Source organism: Rhinolophus sinicus, linkage group LG03 (genome assembly GCF_036562045.2).
Source record: "Rhinolophus sinicus isolate RSC01 linkage group LG03, ASM3656204v1, whole genome shotgun sequence".
Classification (NCBI taxonomy): Eukaryota; Metazoa; Chordata; class Mammalia; order Chiroptera; family Rhinolophidae; genus Rhinolophus; species Rhinolophus sinicus.
In genome coordinates, this window is record NC_133753.1 from 44756545 (window position 1) to 44777260 (window position 20716).

General features: G+C 41.7%; 1 protein-coding gene across 9 annotated transcripts in view; it reads left to right on the forward strand.

The window, feature by feature from the left end:
- Window positions 1-20716, forward strand: part of MEGF11 (multiple EGF like domains 11) — a 368017-nt gene that overhangs the window by 3144 nt on the left and 344157 nt on the right. For all 9 annotated transcript variants that reach the window (XR_012494704.1, XM_074327539.1, XM_074327538.1 and 6 more), the window contains exon 2: window positions 1477-1615. The gene's annotated coding sequence lies outside the window, so the exon portion shown is untranslated. The remainder of the gene's footprint in view (window positions 1-1476; window positions 1616-20716) is intronic.

Consider the following 20716-nt stretch of genomic DNA (forward strand, 5'->3'; position numbering starts at 1 on the left):
GACATTTTACTGCTCACCTCTTTTTACATCCTCACCCGCCTCCCCAATAGCCAATAAGCCAAGCATATATCACCCTATCATCTTTAATCCATATTGCAATCCTTCAAGGTAAGTATGTGGGTTTTTGTGGCAAAGGCTGGCTCTTTGTTCACCAAATCCATGTCCTCTTCTCTGGGTACACAGATGAACCACATTTCCCATGCATATAGTGGCCACAGAATGTAATGACACCATTTCCAGGACTGACCCATAAAAACCTCCCATGAATGCGCTCCTCTTTCCCGTTCCACCAGCTAGATGCCAAAGCCCAGGGGATCTTGAAAGCCAGCACTGAAGACAGCAGACCCTTTTCCACCACCGTCAACATGGGTTCCAGAAGAACTGTGCAGAGCCCTGCCTCCCCCACCCAGGAGCATCACAGGGGATTATTGTAAGGGAGAAATCAACTTTTGTTATAGCAGCTTAGAATTATCCTAGCTAATACACATCCACTTTACAGAGGAGATTAAAGGCTGAAGAGTTACTCATTTGTTCAAAAAGATCCCTCACTAGATACTAAATGTCTGGAAGAAATGAAGCTGCTCAAGGATTCTACAGCAGTTCTAAATTGTACAGTCCTTTAGGAAGTGGGAGAGCAGCAGTGGTCTTAGGTACTCTGGTTTGGTTCTTGCTACGGTGACACAGCAGTGCCACACTGGGAAGGATGCTTGGCGGCTTGCTTCTCTTCATGTTTCCCTTTTCTTGTCAAGTGCAGATGGACAGCCTGGTTCCCTGATAGCAGAATGCTGCGACAGCTTTCAGCACTCTCGTGCTGATGGAAATCACAATGGTGGCTCGGTTTCCCTGGTGCATGACTGCGGTCCTCTTAAGGCTGAGCACCAGCGTGCTTACATTGCAGGAGTCTGTAGCATTTGCATGCCTTTTGCAGATGTGCTCTGCGAATGCAGACATCAGCAACCACTGGATTACAATCAAATAGTCTCATCAAAAGGTTAGCCTAGAGAGGGTAGGGCATCTTTACAAAGGGCTAAGAGGACAAGAAGGTTAAATGTATAAAAGGAATTCTGGAAGATGAGCTCCAAGGGCTAGAGTGGATTACTGAAGTAGGCTTTGAAATAGTCTGTCTTTTGATTTATCTATTTAAAATTACAATAGCACAACATGCTTGTTGCGACAAATTCCAACAATACTGAAGTATGCCGGGTAAAAACGTTGAAGTTCAGCTTGCATCCGAAATCTACTTCTCCCAAGTAATTTACCATTGTTGAAGCTGGTATGCATCCTAGATGTCATTAAATATAACCCCAAATTTGCAGCTTTTCAAAGGGCTTATCAATCTATGCAGTATCAGCTAATTACAGCTAATGTTTGTCAAGTTTTACAGGTGCCAGTCATTGCTCTAAGCACTTTTCTTGTGTTTTCTTATCCTCAAAACAATGCCTTGACTGTGATGCTGTTACCAACTACATTTCACAGGTGAGAAAACAAGTACAGAAGGATTGAGACACAGGCCACACACTGAATGTATGGCAAAGCCAGACTTGGACCGCAGGCGGTTTGACTGCAGAGCCCAGGCAGTAATGACTCAGCAATTCCACCTTTCAGCTCGTAAATGGTGAGTTACAGAATGGGGGTACAGTCCATTCAATGGACCATGGATGAGCCCAGTTATTTTAGGGTTAGGGATCTGGAAACAATGCCATTCAAATATTGACTGCTACTACATTTTAAATTTCCTGAGCCTCAGTGATTTCCACTATAAAACACAGCTAACTTCACAGATGTTGCTGGCTGTGTTAACGAGTCAGTGATTCTAAAGGGTCATGTAAATGAATAAAATGATCCTATGTATCTGAAAAATCAGCTTATTTTCAGTTGTGCTCCATCTCAGTGGAAGAGTCACTGGAAGACAAAGGGCTGCTGAGATTACTTTGCTACTTGTATTAGGGATAATTTAATTTCCTATATGTTAAAGGCTGTTAATCCTTGATTTTCGCTTTTCCCAGCAGATACAATCGCTCCCTTTTGGCTTTCTAAACACCCTGTGGGTCCCCATAATCCACTTTGCAATGATTACTCTAAAGTGTTCTGCTTAATTCTTTCTAAAAATTATTTTGTACTTACCAGTTTGTATCTCCGCAAGATTTTTATTGTAGTTAATTTACCAATAATTTTTCCCTTGTACCACTAAGAGGCGCTGTTCATTGTTTTTCTTTTCTTTCTTTCTTTTTTTTTTTGGTTGGGGGGTAAGGCTGCTTCCCTTCTGTGCTAGTATCTGAGTAGCTGAAATGTGGCCTTTTACATACTACCCTTAAAATGCATCCAATTATTTGAGACGAAACAAACAAGCAAACAAAAAACCTTAGTATTAAACAATACATTAATTCAAAGAACTCAAAGGTTCAGATGCTCCAAAATTACTTAGAAACTAAGCTTCATTGATTAATACAAAAAGAAAAAGAAAATCCATTAAGTCTTAAGAATAAGACTGAAAATCCTTAAGAATAAGACTAGTAGACAATTCAGTTATATGGATAGCCATTTATAATTCAAAAATAGAACGATTACTATTTATCATTTAATTTTTTCGGTATTGATGTTATTTGATGAAATTAAATGTTCATGCATCTTGTCGGATTCTTACTACGAGTGGAATACAAGTCATGGTATATAGTTATTTTATTGGATGGATGTATTGCAAGGAGTTTTCTTGTTTATTTTACTATATTATTACTGCATATGTTTGAATTTGGGAAAGCAAATTCCATTTTATGTCTTAAAATGGTAGACTATGAATTTAAAGTCTTATAATTACAATAGAAAAGTTGTGAAAAAATGGAAGAAAAAGGAGTACGTAGCAATGATCCTAACCTCTACGAAACTTTCCAGGTTTGGGATAAATATAAACAAAATATTTAAATTTTCAATTTAACTTTTATTTAATAAAGTAAATGTATATTAAACTATACTTTTGTATCTGGTTTTCAAGGAAGAAGAATGAGGGCTGAAAGGTAAAATTACACTTCTACTTAACTTTCTCTACATTTTAGGCCTGAGCAAGTACACTGTATCTGCTTGTATTAGATTTCTATTGCTGCATACCAAATTACTACAAACTTAGCAGCATGAAACACACTCATTTATTATCTCAGTTTCTATAGGTCAGCAGTCTGGGCATGGCCAAATTAGGTTCTCTACTCAGGGTCTCACAACACTGAAATCAAGGTGTCGGCTGGATGATTTCTTTCTGGAGCTTGGGGTTTTATTTCAAGCTTGCAGGGTTGATGGCAGAATTCAGTTCCTTGCAATAGTAGACTGAGGCCCCTGCTCTCTTGCTGGCTGTTAGGCAGGGACTCCTCTAAGCTCCTAGAGGCCCCCCCTTATAGTTCCTTGTCATATTGTCCCTTTCATATGACCGCTCATACTTTGAATCTCTTTTCACCAGAAGAACCCAATCTCTTTAGGGTCTCACCTGATTAGGTCAGACCCACTGAGGATAATCTATGTTAAGGTCAACTGATTTGGGAATTTAACTGCATCTGCAAAATCCCTTTACAGCAGCATGTAGATTAGTATTTGAATAATCTAGAGAAGGTGAGTATACACCAGGGCACAGGAATCGTGGAGGTTACCTAGGAATTCTGCCCAACTGTCTAGTCCATTCAGGCTGCTCTAACCAAATGCCCCAGACTGGGGAGCTTGTAAACTTCAGAAATTTATTTCTCACAGTTCTGGAGGTTGGCAGTCTGAGATCAGGGTGCCAGCATGGTTGGCTCAGGGCCGTCTTCTGGGGACAGACTTCTTATTGTATCCTGATGTGGCAGAAGGGGCTAGGGAGCTCTCTGGAGCTTGTTCATAAGGCACTAATCCCATTCACTAGGTTCCACCCTCATGACTTAAATACCTCCCAAAGGGCCCACATGCTAATACTATCACCTTTGGGGTTAGGATTTCAACATACAAGTTTTGGGAGGACACAAATATTCAGACCATAGCACTACAATAATAATTTTATAGTAAACATTTGATCTCAATAAATTATATCTAAAACGATGGTATTTATTAAGTATCTGAGGACAGCATAAATGATGTTTATAAAAAAAAATGAGAGAACAAAGCTAGTAATTTAGAGGTTATAACAAAAGTGAATGAATGATAGATAATAATGCCGTGGTTGTTTCCAGCTAAGGGGGAGAAAACTCCATCAATACAAACCCACATTCTATTAATCTTAAGTAGCAATGATTTCCACTGGGCCCAGAATTCACTCAGGAATCACTGCATAGAGTCTAGCTCCCTTTGCTAGCATAGGATCAACTTAGAGAGGGCAGTGTGTCTGGGGGTTCGGGGTTCTTCTGGGTAGGAAGAACCTACATCTCCTTTTGTCTCACCCCTCAGTTCCTACCTAAGAGGAGTGCTGCTGTATCTCCCAGATTAGAATCCTTTCTTAAAACCCCACTGTGACAGGTGATAGGAAATCCTGGCATTTTTTGAAGATTTGAATTTTAAATATAAAATGTCATCATTATCATAGGCGTCCTTTATTGTGTGTCTGACTCAAGGGGATTTGTGCCATATCAAGCCTGGGAAAGTGGGAGGCTGCTGGTATTTGCTGCCTGTCTTCCATGTGGGATTGTGATGGGGTCAGAGCCATGATTAAGGAAACGTCTCTGATTGTAGTGTGTGGGTGGGAGAGTTTTCTTTACATTTTTTCTATTAAATCTCATATTTTAAGAGATGTCATTTAAAACTATTCTTCTCTCCTGGAGATAAAAGGCTTGGATCTTTGATATCTTGCATTGAAACTATGAGACTCTTGTTATATTTGCCATTTTCGCCTTCAAGGCCTTATCTTGTCTGACTTGGAGTACTGAAGGCATTTTGATCCTCTTCCCGTTCTACAAACAAAGTTCTTTAATCAGCTTGAGGCATCACTGTTCATCGGAGAAAAGCACTTCCTCCCTCCCTAAAGCGAATAGCACCTGCCAATCCCCCTGTCCAGAAACTTGAGAGAAGGGCTGTTCTTTGAGCCCATAAAGTGCCTATATTTCAAATGTATAGAAAATTACCTGAAACCCATTGCCTCACTGACAGACAGAGAATAGAGGCATTTATAGACTTAAAAGCAGGGCCATCGACCCACATACCCTCCAAACATATTTATTTATTTTATGGCTAGTGTGATATTGAAAACATGGTGTTTCATTTACACTGGCATTAAGTTCATCATCTTAGTAAAAAATGTAAAAAGGATAAATGACTACATAGGAAATAAAAGTGGATTGTTAATCATATTGTTGATTAATACTGAGTAGGCTGTAATAAACCACTTTCTCTTTCAAGCTATTTGTTTTAAGCTTTCTTCAATTTTAGAAGAATAGGGGGTGTATATATTTATATTTATATATATGAGACAGATATATATGATACATACATCATATATATGATGTACTCATCATATATATATAAAATCAGTTATGATTGGCTGGGTTATGCTGCAGTAACAAATAGCCCTCAAATCTCAGTGGTTTAAAGAAACAAAGGTTTATTTCTTGCTCACACCATATGTCCTTCTGCCCTGTGTTATCCTTCCCAAGAGACCTATGTTGATGGAGGCTCCCTGTCAGTGTTTCTGCAATTGCTTGGCAGGGGAAAAGAATTAGACGAATTGTGTACTCACTTTTAAAGCTTCCAGCTGAAAATGACACAGTGACTTCTGCTCACATATCACTAGCCAAAGCAAGTCACGTGGTCATACCCAATTCCAAGGGCAGAAGACAGAGAGCCAGAAATATTTGGTGAATAGATCACACACACACACTTACACACACACACCCCCCCCAACACACACACACTTTAACCTGCAGATTGAAAAGGGGGGAAATAACTTCAGTTGTTGAAGAGAATGTACTTTGATTTATCATTGTAATATTGTTACATCAGTAAGTTTAGAATCAGTGAAAACAATGACATAGGCTATATTCATAGAACATAACAGCAGCCAATGAGAAGGATAAGAAAGATCTTTATATACAGACATGCAAATATCCCCCAGAAATACTGAGTTTTAAAAAAAAGCAAGTAGAAGAGTACCATGATCTCACTGATTTTAAAAGATAAAAAAATATATAACTATATTTGTGTGTGCACGCACGTGTGTGTTTGTGTGTCAAGTGTGTAGGAAAGGGCCTAAAAGGTTTGTTACCAAATAGTTATAATTCATGGGGAATAGAGGGACTGTGTGGCATGTAGGGGACTATCACCCTTCTTACTTTACGTGATCATGTATTGTTTGAATTAATCACAACCATTTATTCGTGTAGTACTTGTTGTGTTAGTTTCCTAGGACTGCCTTAACAAATCACCACACCGTTCACCACAACTGTGAGAGAGTTCTGGAGCCAGAAGTCTGAAATCTGCCATGACCAGGCTCCTTCTGATGGCTCTAGGGGAGAATTCATCCCTTGCCTCTTCCACCCGCTGGTGGCTGTCAGCATTTCCTCACTTGTGACCACATTACTCTAATTTCTGCCTCCATGGTCACTCTACTTTCCCCTCTTCTGTGTGTCTCTTGCAAGGACATTTGTCATTGTATTTAGGACCCACCTGGATAATCCAGGATTATCTCATCTCAAGATCCTAAGACCCTTTTTCCAAATAAGGTCCCATTCATAAGTTTCAGAGATTAGGATGTGGACATAATTGTTTTTTGGGGGGTGAGGAGGAGGGCATCATTCAACCCACCACATTTGTGTAATGTGAAAATACTTAGAAAGGAAAAGGTTGAAAAAAAGAAATCATTATTAATAGCAATTACTTCGAGGAGGGAAAAATTTCCAAATTTTCTATAGTGAACCTATGTAACATCTGTAGTCAGAAAAAAACAAACAGACAAAAATAATACAGCAATAATAACAACTACCACAACAAAAGCCAAACAAGGGCAGGTCCTAACTTACATATACCCTATTAACAAGTGACCCTGACCCGTCAGAACGAAGTGGAAAGGTCATATCGTCAAACTCAGCAATGGGGCCTGGTCAGGGGCTTAGATTTAGGCCAGGGGCCCTGCATCAGCCGTGGGTTCTTAGAACCCTGGACACATTAGTCTTCTCTCGTGCGAGGGAGAGTCTTACCCTGGGTGGGACTAGTGCCCAGGAAGAGCCACCCATCTTGCCAGAAGAGCAAGACACTTTCCTGGTGTTGACTTGTAGAAACTAAAATGCTTTTTCCCCAAAGAAACACCGTTCTTGAGTGGAGGTTACAAGCCTGGGCCAATTTCAGCCCACTGATGTGTCTTATTTCATCTGCACTGTGTATAAAATTTTTTCAATTTAGTTGCCAACTATTTTCACATAAAATTTTGATTTTTGGCTTCTCCTGAGCTGCCGCATTGGGCCTGCATTCTCCCGTGGCAGCCATCGCTGGAGCTGGGAGTGGCTGCTCCTTCTAGATGGGGCATGTGCAACACAGTCTTTATCATTCCGCATTTTGCTGACATGAGTCTCCTCATTTACATTGTCCACCAGGAAACTAGAGGCATTTGAGTTTGCAAACCCCTGATGAATAGAATAAAAATCGCTTTGTGGTATTATAGTGCAGTGCGTTATGGGTTAAGCGGGCTTGTGTGCACTCTTGCTTCCAGGGAAAAATGCATTCTAAGTTCCAAATAGCCAACAAATGAACCTGAAGCATGCAACCAGTTCATAAATTGGTGACTCCTCTTCAGTGATGTTTTATAGTCTGCCTAAACAAGTAATGGAAAATGCATATCCATATATGCACTCAGATATCAGAAATTCAATTCCAAAGGCTATTTGGGAATGAAGTTTCAACATTCTGCTGAGGATGATTATGTTGTCTGAGTTTGTGTGCAGATGGGCGTGTGTACACTCACGGGGACACAAACGTGCTTTTGCTCCGCTGGGGCCAGAGTTTGTCTTCCTAACACCAATGGATTGATATGTCATGAACCAAAATTAACCTCATCGTTATTGGGTTAGAACTGGGGACCTCGGCAGAGTTTCCTCCCTGGGATCTGCGTTGACTCCTGGCGGGTGTTTCCAGTGAAGCTCTTGAATTTTTAATTTAAGTTGAGTCATAGAGGTGAGAGGAAGTGGGTCGTCGGGAGTATTGCCTCAACTGGGGCTGGAGCCTTTTGGGAAGGCAGTCCTTTTCTGTAATTTCCAGAACAGATTTCTGACTTTCAAGACCTCTGTGGAGAAGAATGTTCTTAAGGTTTTCCCCTCCTAAATTGATAAGTGTTTAATGAGCAACTACTCTGTTCAGTGCACTAGGCTAGGGCACATAAAAATATTAAGACATGGATGGATGGTGCTTGCAGACCGAGGAGCTTTCAGTCTGATGAGGAAGTGGAGACACAAAGAGGCATAACATTAAATAACAGTGCAATGTTATGCAAAACAAATGAGATGCTACAGGCAACGAGCCATGATTTGCCAAATGAAGGTGTATTTGGAAGTATATGGTCAAATACACTTAGAGACTCTAAACGTACTGTCTATACCTTCAGGGAAGAGAAATATTATTTCAGGCCAGGGGATGGCCAAGTATGGAGGTAATGGCTCAACTAAGTCTAAGCAGAGCAGAAGGTGAAACGCCAAGAAGACACGTGGCAGTGGGAAAATGGAATATGGCTTTGCCCGTAACAGAAAGTTAGGTCAGAAGTTGAAAGGCAGCAGGAGTGTGGAGGATCTTAAATGACAGGATACCCAACCCTTGGCTTTGTTGCACAGGGAGTGGGGAACCCTGGAACGTTGTTGAGCAGAGGAATGGTATGATCCAAGTAGTGTATTGAAGGATCAATCTGAAGGTGATGTCAAAATGGTTTGGAGGAAGCAAGAAGTGAGGGAGGGAAGTTCCTGCAGAGGAGAAATGGCTTGACCGTGGAGAGGCAGAAGGGCTTGAAAAGATGGGAGAGACTGGGGACTGAAAGGACTTGGGGGCAGATAGATTGTAATGAAGGGGCAGGACGAGGAGCAGAGCAGCATGGTGGAGGGACGACTCCTGGTTCAGGCTGGAAGCTAGGACCACAGTGGTGCCATGGGCTAAAAGAGCCAAGGGTGCTGGGAGGTCCACTGGGAGATGGCAAGAAGTGCAGAGTGATTTGAGTCCTGCTTTGAGGCCCCGATGGCGCACCCAGATGCAATGGTGCAGCACCAGTCCCGCATTCTCAACCACTCCATGGTGGTTTCTACCTGCACGTGGCCATCTGTTTACTCACACCCACATGCTCCACATCCCTAAGAGGACAGGACCTATTGTGGATGCTGACACTCACTTGGTAGACCGGTAAGCTATCCATGCCTCCTCCAGCTGCTAGTCAGGAGTAGTCTCAGATCCAGCAGGCCACCTACCACACATCCTTGCCTGGTTGAGTGTTTTGTAGCTGAATGATTTGAAAGATGTGTAGTAGTTATTCTAGTCTCTATCTCCATCTTTGGGAAGCCGCACGCCTCTGAAATTCAACAAGCTCTTTTGATTATGCTTTCAGGGTTCACTGCTCCAACTGTCAAAGTCCTTCCTTATGCTTACTTTATATTTCTCACCTTGAGCTTTGACCTTCACAACGGCCTTCCAATGGCCCCACCCCCTTTCAACTAGTCCCCCTTGAAGTTTATGAGCTTCTGTGTATATGGGGTGAGTAACTGTTAAAGGAAATGCCAGCAGTGACATAATTATGTTTCTGCTGAATATTCATTAATTACCACAACGCCTTCACCAGAATGGGCGGCAGCAAAGAAATTGGTACCCCAGCCCTTTGGGATTGTTGCTAAATGCAAAGACAAGAATTACCAAGTGCAGCCTGTGCTTAGGTACAATTGAGGATGCATTGTTTAACAGGATTCTGAGTAAGTCCATCCTTATTCCTTTTTATTCTTCCTATTCCTTTGTCCTCTTCAATTTCCCGTTAGACATCACGTGCCCTTTGTGCTCTCTCCACTTCCATCTGCATCTCCCTTCTTTGCCCCACACTAGTCCGCATTGATATTTATTCCCCCAAAATTACCCAGTCCACTTTGTTCTAGAAAGCTGAGACTGGTGACTGATGCAACTGTTGGAATATATAAACATGCCTCTTTTTCAGGTAGCGTCTAAGATGCCAGTCTTAGAAACCTCATTTTAAAAACTATTTATATTCACAAAAGTCTATAATAGCATTTTTATTGTGTATGCCTGTGATTTGGGTGCATTTTCCCCCCATGCCTGTTTCTTATTATCGTTCAACACTGACTACAGCCTTAAATGATAATGAAAACAGAAACACTCTTTTGAAAAGGTGATGACTGCTTTCCATGCCTTTCAGTATATATGTGCTCCCCTGCCTGAAGGGGCCGGGTTAGTGTTTAAACCATCCAAATACACTCCCTTAGAACACAAGTTCATACCCTTGCAGCATTGGTTCAGAGTTTTTATTCTTCTGCATAGAGTAATTTGAATACCAGGCTGTTTAGTGTGTGTGTGTGTGTGTGTGTGTGTGTGTGTGTGTGTGTGTGTCTTTCAGATGAGATCTTAAAGGCCAGAGGCTCTTTGTGGCCACTGGGGACATTGGAGTTCTTGTCTTAATATCCTTGCTCTGGATTCCAGAACCTGGCTTGGCCCCAGATGTCACACATTTACCTTTAAAGAGAGATGTTTATTTGGGCCTTTCTTCCCTCAACTCCTGCTGTTTCATTGCTTCCATGATGTGACCTACTGCTTTCACCTTTTGCATTTTCAGTGCATTAAAAAAAAATCAAGTAACAAAACAGTTTGTTTCAGAGTCAAAGTGCTACAAATATGAGCTTGTTATCTGTATTCATTGTTATGAATAACTCACCAACTCTGTTGCCATGTGTATGATTGACTTGCAATTATGGGTTGTGTTTTACAGCAGCTCTTAATGGTGTTCTCCCCTGGCTGTTCCTTAAGCCAAGCCTGGAACCCCTGGGTCACATGAGAAAGGGGGGATTTTATAGACTCCACCCCGTCATTGTTGCTTTTTTTTTTTACCCAAGCCTAGATATTGGATCTGTAATTAGTGATGCAATAATAATACCTTCTATTTACTATTTTATGCCTTTTCAAAAATGCTTTACATGTTCTTATGATTGATTCTCACAAAAATGCTTTGGCACAGGCAGTGCAGATCTTATGGCTTGATTTTATAAGGAAACAGACAAACAAGGTTAAATGACTCGCCCGTGTTCTTATAGCAAGTCTAAGATGGACCTGGAACTGGAACCAGATTTCCTGATTTCAAGGTGTGTGGTTTTCCTATGGCCACTACTACATTTGTAACAAACTCAAGGCAATTTCTTTTACATACAAGATTTCATGTGATCCTATGATGACCTTACAAGGTAGAGTGAGCAGGTATTATTACCTACGTCTTCCAGATCAGGAAGTAGAAGCCCAGAGAAACTGATAATTACCAAGATAATATGGTAATAAACAAAAGAGGCAGAATTTGACCCCAAGGCTCCCAGTCCACTGCTCTTGGTGACACTTTGCTGACTGATTAGTGATACCACCACTTATTCAGTTGCCTTGGCCAAAAATTTAGATTTATCCTTTTCTCCTTTTTTTCTCTTACCCTATAGCTAAGCCATCAGCAAACCTTACTGAATCTACCTTCAAAATATATTCCAGATCAATGGTTTCTTATCACCTCCACTGCTGTTATTCTGGTCTAAGCCTTTGTCTTTTCTCACTTGGATTGCTGCAACAATCCTACAGGGCTAGTCTCCAAAGACGGTCTCCAATGAACCAGGCCTCCCAGAGTCATGTGGTTCTACAACATTGAATCTCAGCTGGTCTGTGACTCGTTTTAATCAATAGAATGTGGAAGATGTCATGCTGTGCATCTCTGGCCTAAGCATCAAGAAGCCTTTTGTACTTTGGGGAACCCTGCGCAACCTATAAGAAACTCAGCTACTTTGTTGGAAAGACTAAGTGAAGAGACCATGTGGAGAGGCCATGTGAAGAGGGGACTGGGACTGCGGGGAGTAAGGAGGAGAGTGGCCCAGCAGTCAGTGTCCCACCTGAACCCAGCCATTTCACTGTCCCCCAGACATGTGAGTGAGCGTCGTGGACATTTCAGCCGATTGTACCCTCATAGGACTGCAGTCCAAATTGATATCTCCTAGAGCGGAAGAACCATCCAGCTGAGCCCAGTTGACTCACAGAATCATGCGAGATCATGAAATGGTTATTGTTTTCAGCCACTAAGTTTTGGGTTAGTGTGTTATGTAGCAATAGATAACTGGAGTCTCCCTTGCTCCCAGTCTTAACTTGCCAGCAGTCTCTTTTTTCCACACTGAAGATTTTATTTTAAATTGTGGTAAAGTACACATAAGATAAAATTCACCATCCTAACCATTTTTAAGAGTTCAGTTCAGTACTGTTAAGTACACTTACATTTTGTGCAACCCATCTGCAGAACAATTTTCTTCTTGAAAAACTGAAACAACTCCCTATTTCCTCCTCCTTCCAGTCCCTGGCAACCACTGTTCTTTCTGTTTCTATGAATTTGACTCTTCTAGGTACTTCATATAAGTGGAATCACACAGTACTTGTTTTTTGTGACTTGTTTATTCCACTTACCATAACGTCCTCAAGGCTCATCCATGTTGTAGCATGTGTCAGAATTTCCTTTTTTGAGTTGCTTCTACCTTTGGGCTATTTATTGTGAATAATGCTGCTCTGAACACAGGTGTACGAATATCTCTTTGACACCCTGCTTCCAATTCTTTTGGATATATACCGTGTTTTCCCGAAAATAAGACCTAGCTGGACCATCAGCTCTAATGCATCTTTTGGAGCAAAAATTAATATATAAGACCCAGTCTTATTTTACTATAATATAAGATTGGGTCTTATATAACATAATATAAGACCAGGTCTTATATTTTGCTCCAAAAGGCGCATTACAGCTGATGGTCCAGCTAGGTCTTATTTTCGGGGAAATACGATACCCAGAAGTATAATTGCTGAATCATATGGTAATTTTATTTTTAATTAAAAAATTAAAAACATTGTAATTAGATGAGGATAAAAAGGATCAAATATATGGTGATGGAAGGAGAGCTGACTCTGCGTGGTGAACATGCAATGTGATGTATAGATGATGTATTACAGAATTGTACGCCTGAAACCTATGCAACTTTACTAACAATTGTCATCCCAATAAACTTTAATAAAAAAATTTTCCAAAGAGTAAAAAAAGACATTTATATAACTTATGAAGTGATCACCCCAATAAGTCTAGTACCCATGATTTTTAATTTTTTGAGGGACCTCCATTCACAGAAGATTTTAAAAGATTTTGTCATTCCCTTGCTCAAAATTTTCCGTTGACTTCTTGTTACTTTTAGAATAATATTCAACACCCCTACTATGGCCCACAGGGAAGCACATGGCCACCTCACCAGGCTCATTTCCTGCCCTTCTCCCTCCTCTGCTTTAGTCATTCTTAGCATCTTGCTGCTCCTGTCACCCCAAGCATCGTCCTCTGCAGGGATCTGGCACTTGCCCTTCTCTGCCTGAAACACTTTTCCCTGGTAACGAACGTGACCTGCACCCTCACCTCATTCAGGTCTCAACACCAATGTCCCTTCCTTCAGAGAGGCCTTCCCCCACCACCCAATTTAAAATAGCACCCTCATCATCTCTATGTCTTTATTTTCAATTTGTCATTTATCTCTATCCAATAAGTAGGGAATTTCTATGAATGGCACATACATATAATACTAACTACGTGCCTGGCACACTATACTTTACATATTTGATCTAATAGCAACCTTGTTAATTAGGTATTGTTATTATTATCTCCATTTTACAGATGAGAAAACTGAGACACCAGATGGTAAATAACTTCCCTAAAGTTGTACAGCTAGTCACTGACAGAGGTAGGACTGAAGCAAGGCAGCTGAGGTCCAGAATCCACTATATTATACTCATCTCCTTATAAATGCATATGGGTAATATATGTATATATATGCTTGTTTTTCGTCTGTCTCTCCCGCTGGGTGTAAGCTCCATGAGGACAGGAACTTTGTTTTGTTCACTGTTCCCCAGAGCTTAGAACAATGTCTGGCACATATTAGATTTTCAATAAGAATGTGTTGAATGAATGAATGAGTGAATGAATGAGGTCTTTGTATATTAAAAATAAAGGCTCTCAGTTGTATTTCTCCATGAGTTTGGTTGTGTCCAAAAAGCACAGCTAGCCAAATAGAGCAGTTATATACAGCAGATGCGCAGTAATTATTTATTCAGTGAATGATTTGTGAGCTCCTTGAGGAGAGAGACCTGTGTCTGTTTTATCTCTGTCTCCCACAGCCCCTGGCCCACTGCTGGGCTGCCCAACCTTTGCTGCTGTTGTGGAAGAGAAGAATTTATTGAGTGACTCTAGCCCACTCTGTTGTGGCAGTGAGTAGATGCACTTGTTTTTGCAGAGGTGGTTACAAGGAAACTGAGTATGCAAATTCCAGGCCAGAGGCTATGTAGAAGAGATACCATTTTCAGAATCTTTTATTTTTTTCAATCCTACACATCAAAAACATCATTTTTCATAGGATTTAGTGTCAGCTTGTTTTAGACACTAAAACAAGTTTCTGAAACTGTTTCTAAAACAGCATTTTAGAAAATACCCATGGTCTCTTTCATCATTCTTCTCCTTTTGAAGAACTTCTATAATGTAAAATATGTCTCCTCTTTTCAGCTTTTGGAAGAGCCAGACTTCAGAGGTCTCCCTGTGCCTTACATAGAGACATTGCTTCATAAACGAATGCTGAATTAATTAACTATTTGGTTAATTGTTCTCTTTAGAAGTAGTTATGAGGAACTTGGTTCCACAATTGGTTAATTTTCAATTGGGATCCAGCTGTGGTTCAACGTATTATTTTTTCCTCTAATTTCAAATATACGTAGGAGAGTCCTTCTAAGCTACCCTTTTCACGACATTGTCATTGAAATTTCGGTCAGAAGAAAAGAAGACCAGCATCTATTGAAGAGTGGCATCAATGCATTAAAAGGTACCCTGGTGGCCTTAAAGACTTAATACAGCTTTACAAAATGGCTAATTTATACACTGGGCTACTCTAGCTCACCCTGGCGCACTTGGATCACATTATACAGAAAAATAGATGGAACACACATATAATAGGCGATGGCTGGACTCAGTTATGACCTTATTTTCACTGATAAAGACAAATCTCATAATTCACTGGTAGCAATGTCAGTCTTTTATCTTTGCCTGGACTCATGAGGATACAAGTCACATCCACTGAGCCTGTTCTCTGTGTGACAAGGAAACTCAGGCAGCCAATCATTACAAAGGTGATTCATTCATTTGCATTCAAAAATTCTGTTGGTTAAAAAGCAATAAAAGTGTTTGGGGCTCTTTTTTTTTTCTCCACTCTATAAAAAGTGGCTTACTGGTGAAATATATGCCCTCACTCATCTGGCAGAACTGCTGTAAAAATAACATTTGGCAGTAGGCAGTGGACTTTTGCTTGAGGAACTGATGTGTAGATAATATTTATACATTTCTTAGATGGTCATGGGCACTTGTCAATGCTTTCGTGTTCTAAAGACTTGTACAGATACCATTTACTGTGGTGTGGGTCTTGATTTTTAAAGTGTATGCGAGGATTTGTAAAGTATGAGATTGCAGAATGAAGTGGTAAGAGCAATGAGGGGACCGGAGCAGTCTGACTCATGCTGTCGTGGGAAAATACTGTGCTTTCTTTCCTCCATGCTCCGTGCCTGCTCTAGCTCTGTCTCAGTCCTGGTGGCCCATGTCCGCTTCCATCCTCAGCCCTGTTCTTTGAGCCCTGACTTTGGCCACAGAGACAAGTGTAGGGCCAAGCAACCCAGACAGCGCCTCAGAGCACCGAGCAGACTATAGGAAAACGTGAGGTTGCTCAGGGGAAATGAAGACACAGTGTTAGGGGGTGGAGGGAGGGCAGAGCATTCCCAGGTTGCTGAAGGCTGGTTCCTCCTGCTGCCGGTGGAAATCCAGGAGGGGGGCCGAAGTGTTTATTTTCAAAGCCAGAGCTGCATCTTCCTTGATGCTCTGTGTTGTGCTAAGTACGATGTTGGCGCTGGATAAATGGTAATAACAGCAGCCGTAATGATGATGATAGTAATAATGTGGCAACCCCACCTCCTGCAGGTCAAGGGAGTTAAGAGATTTAACCACTTCTTGTGATGGATGGGAATGTACCCAGGGGTAGGGTTCCTTGTCCACAGACCATGATGCCCCGGTATTTTTCCTGTGCTCCTATCTGGGGAAGACTCCAGGGAGGTAGGAAAGAGGTCCCAGAGACCAGGGCTTCCTGCATAGTCATCTTTAGAACAAGTGACTGAGAAGGAGCACATGCCCTTCATGTGTTTTATCTGCCAATCAGACCCCTCTGTCCACTGAGACCTTTATAAAAAACAATAATGATACCTTCATTTAAATTATTCTTTTTCTTTTTTTTTGGTCCCACTTCAGGATTGTACTTTTTAAATAAGCTACACTAGAGTTTCTTCCTTCTAATCTTGCTCCTAATTAAGGACAGTGGTGGGGGGGATATCCTTTGGTCTTATTTTCTTATAATTTTAATTACACTGATCTTGGCTTAAAACAGGAGCCATTTAAATGCTGAGACGATACGTATTTCCTGGTTCAGTGAGGGTTTTTCCCTCCCGTGCCCCTTGAGGGATGGCCCTTTTCTGAGCACCAGACCTAAGTAAGCTTGCGTTGCCCTGGATGAGGGACAAGGAGCCCCGTGGGGACTCCAGCTGCTGCAGGAGACAGCCCTGTATCATCAGGAAGATTGGCATTTTGCCATTAGGAGCCACTACCATGGTGAGAAGTCAGCGTTGGCATGTCAGATCCAGGAAATGTTCCAAGGGAATGCAGCAGGCCTGTCTCTGAAGGCGGAAGCTCTACGAGTTGCTCTTCCCTGTCCTCCACAGCAGCTGGCCTGGTCATGCTCGGAAAGACAGTCATCAGGCCATTTCCCTTCCTCCTCCTCTTCTAGATCCCCGTCTAGCATGGCCTTCTTGGAGGACTGCCACGCTCTGGTTCCTAGAGTCCAAGTGATTCCGTGGGAAAAGGTTATGAGCACTAGAGGCCAAGGCCAAGGTCTGAATCCCTGTCTGACCAATACTGGTGATGTCATCTTAGACAGCTCGGGGTCCTTTCCCATAAAGGGGATCATGACATCTACTTGGAGGGGCGGTTAAGGATGCATATGGTAATGAGAGCTAAGTGAAGAACACCTCCTGGCATGAGGTAGGTGCTTCATAAATGTTTGTTGCCCCTTCCCATTGTCAGGTAGGTGTAGGCAAGGAGCTGAAGGTGGGCAGCTATTTGAAGGGCTGAATAATAAAGACAGTAATTCCTGACAACACACAAACACATCCACACACAAAATGTCCGTCTTGTCCTCTCTGCCTGTCGCCATCCCATCCTTTTCTCATGCCTTTTTCCACTGCCTCCTCCTCCATGAGGTTTACTCTGATTTATTTCCAGTCTACATGGATCCTGCCCACCTCTTTTGCACTTACTGCGTCAATCACACAACTTAGCATTTCACTGTAAACGGTCATGGTTTGTATGTTAAGATCTCTCTCTAATAAGGTAAGCTGTTTGGGAGCGGACAAAGCATGGTCGTTTTTCCTGTGTCTTTGCAGTATCCAGCACCGTGCCAGGCATGCGGGGGATGTTTAATAATTGATTATTAAATGCAGTGCCATTACTAATCCTACCTGACGATAGAGACTGTATTTTATATGGTTTTCTTTTTCTTCTTTTTTTTTTGTATCTCCACAGCAGTTCTCCCAGTGCTAATCATCTAGACACTCATAGGTACTCAGTGAACATTTGTCAGATTAAAATTACCTTACGCTTTGAGGAACAAGTTTGAACGAGTGGTTAACCATTGATATAAAAAGTATAACAGGAGATCTAGGGAGTAAAAGCCAAGTCTACAGAAGGTTCTGAAATGCCTGGGATTTGGGAAGACATATCTTCCTTTGTAACAGCTTGTGAATCATGTCATGACAGGGCAGAAAAGCGCTGCATAGGGAATGTGGAGGTTTGGCACCTGATCTTGACTGGGACAATTTATCTGATATGGCCAAGTGGGCCAGGTCTGGAACCAGATGGCCCTCTGGCTTTTGCTAAAAACAAGTTTCCTCTTGACTCAGGGGCCCTTTGGAAATTTGTTACCTTCTTGTGACCCTATTGACACCTCCCAATGTCTTCTGATAGGTTTGATCTCAGCCCATAATCTTTCAATAGACAAAACTTCTAAAAAAGCCGATTTGCATTGGACTGAAAGTCAATCCGGCTGCCACAGGACTATGAAATTAGGCCTCAGGGGAAGGAAAGGTAGTTATTTTTCAATTATCCACAGGTCAGAGGCAGCAGTGGGGCTGCTTGTCTGGAGTGGCCTTGAGAAGGTGACCCTGGAGTGACCTTGAGAAGGTCCTTAAGCGTGACCAGGAAACTCAGCTAGAACCCTCTCTGGGCAGTTCTCTGCCTGTCCCCTGGCCTGTCATGAGGCTCATTGTCAACCCTCGTGTGTGCATAGCCCTGGCTCCATCCCCTTCTGGGGCCCTGGCTGAGGGGTTCCTGCAGTTGGTGGCCAGCAGAATCCCTGACCTTGGGAGCTCCGTTCTATAGGCCTTTGTGCGTCTCAGTGTCCACTTAACACAGTGTCCACTTCACATAGGAACCGTGACATCCAGACTTGTCGGCTGTCAAAGCCAGCAACGACTAAACCCAGCAGAGGTACAGCCCCAAATTCTGACCCTGAGTTAGCTAGCTTTATACTGTTCTGGTGGCAACATGCAAGGGTGGCCTTTGCATGGCCACACACAGGACCAAGGGGCAAGGTTGGTGTTTCCCACAGCCTTGTTTCTCTTTCACCCAGTGTGATTTCTTTCAACCTTCCATTGCACTATCCCAACAGGGAAGGGCAGGAATCCTTCCCAGCCAAGCTTGATGAGAGTTTCAGGGCAGTAATGGAGCCGTCCTGGAGGGGGCTGTTCAAATGCACAGCCCACACATTTCCATTAATTCACAAAGCGCTCTCCATGAGGGAGCCAGACAAGCAGCATTATTATTATCATCAATCACCCCCGCGCTAAAGAAACTGAGGAAGCTGAGGGAGTGGAGGGCTGCCCAAGCTGGCTCATCCAATGGGAGGAGGAGGAGGAGGCAGCCTGGGCCTGGCTCCCTCTGCCAGGGGCTCAGAGGTGAAAAGGTGAAAGGACAACCAGTCTGCGGGAGCCCATTTCAGTCAGGGACCTTACTGATCATTTTCTTTTCGGGTCCTTAAATCGAATACATTTTGATTCAACTTGAATGTTCTGGATTAGTGGAAGGGAACTAGGTTTAAAAGAGGTCAGCTCCATTACTCAGCGTTATTAATGATGTTGTCGGCTGTTAAAATCTCAAAAAACTAGGAAACCAATAAATTTTACATATTGAAAACTCACAGATGGATCAGGCAAATGGATAAATTCTTAAAAGTATTTAATATCTGTTAAGAGGACAGAATGATAAATTTAATATTGAAAACCAATATCAGATTCACAATTACAGACCATTTATCATAACCAACTGCATGGACAGCATCTTATGGTGGGGAGCACGCTGTGATTCATAAGCAGAGACCCGGAACAAGTCCATATACAATGAGAAATAAATCTGCTTTACATATTGGAAACTTATTTCCACTTCCTATCTTTATTGCCAACAATAATGTTAGCTTTCAAGAACAAATTGTTACACATTAAACCCAAGCATAATGAGCCCAATTGAGTCAAAAACTTCACTAAAAAAGAGCTTTAAATTATTCCAAATTGGGTTATTAGCTTTACCTCTAATTCCTATCTCAGAGTAAATTTCAGCACTTCACCAACCAGACAGTTGGTTTCCTGGGTTGGGCCCCAAAGTTCAGGATTTGTTCTTTCTTCTCCTTCCCCCGCACCTCCACTGAAAAGTTAACACTGTCATGCTAAAGAACAAACATGGCAATGTTTAACGGAAATGTTAATTGAACAAATTGCAATGTTCTTGCAATGCACATTTTTAAAGATGAATTCTTCCGCTTTCTTTGAGGGTTTGAGCTCCTATGACTAAATAGAATGGTTTGAATTAGGATCCTTGCAGGTCACAGCCAGGACAGCGGCTCAGTCAATGTTTTGATCTCCAGACATTCTAGAATCAAGTGGCAGAGAAGTGGTTTGCCTGGGACACTTCTCATTTTGCTGACTGTTCAGATTGACCCAGATGACGTGACCTTAATCAAGACACAGGATGGATGTTTTTCAAAAAACTTTATTTTTTCCTGATTTCAAAAACTAGGTGCTTAAATTGAGAACATTTGGAATGTGTAGGGGGGAAAGAATCCTAACCCCTTCACAGAGGCCACTGCTAATTATATTTTGACGTCTTTTTCGTTGTTGGTTTCTTTCGTTCTTTTTTTTTCTTTTCTGTGCAGTTTTTCTTTACATTGTTAAGATTATATATACACAATTTTCTATATTATGCAATCATAATTTTAATGGTTACCTAGTACTCCATCATTTTATAATGAACCCTTTTCCTAATGTTGGGCACTTAGGATGCTTTCAGTTTTTCTTTATTATAAATAACATTGTAATAATCATCTTTGTGCACACATCTTTGGATGAATTTCCAGTATTT